Here is a 621-nt window from a genome sequence, read left to right as displayed (position 1 = left end):
CAGAATTTGCTCCAATTAAATTTCAGTAAATCTAAATAAGAGATAAAATCTGTAGAACACATTTATTAACGTTAAATTAATATCGATTTTATCATTATAATATATCTTTTTTTCATATATAGTAGGTTGACAAATTAATGAGGATACCTTTTGAGATTCAAAATTCAATTTTGTAAACTCACTTGACTTTACTCAAAAGCAAATGACTACGTACTTTGTCATTATCTTTTAATTTCTCATAATTTTTTTCTTATTCAATATCTTAAAATTACTCATTATACATCCCAAGAATAATTTTTTGCAAAAAATAATTATCGATGGATTTATTGCATCTCTTATGGTACCTGCACGGTGTAGATTTTGACATCTTAATTATGATTAGTATTTGTATTATCTTTTTACGACAGCTTCGCAATAATTAATGATTCTTTTCCTATTCCGTAAATACAGTAAAAAATACTGTAATTTGGACAGAGCCTTACTCATGATTTATTTGAATTGTTATATAGTAAGTGGATAGGGATAGGGGTGTTTACCATACCATGAATGGCTTGATTTGTTCTACATTATGTGTACGTATGTGTGTATAAATACCCCCCTACACATCCTTCTTCATGTCAT

This window comes from Sesamum indicum, unplaced genomic scaffold (genome assembly GCF_000512975.1).
Source record: "Sesamum indicum cultivar Zhongzhi No. 13 unplaced genomic scaffold, S_indicum_v1.0 scaffold00301, whole genome shotgun sequence".
Classification (NCBI taxonomy): domain Eukaryota; kingdom Viridiplantae; phylum Streptophyta; class Magnoliopsida; order Lamiales; family Pedaliaceae; genus Sesamum; species Sesamum indicum.
Note: the sequence above shows the minus strand (reverse complement) of the source record.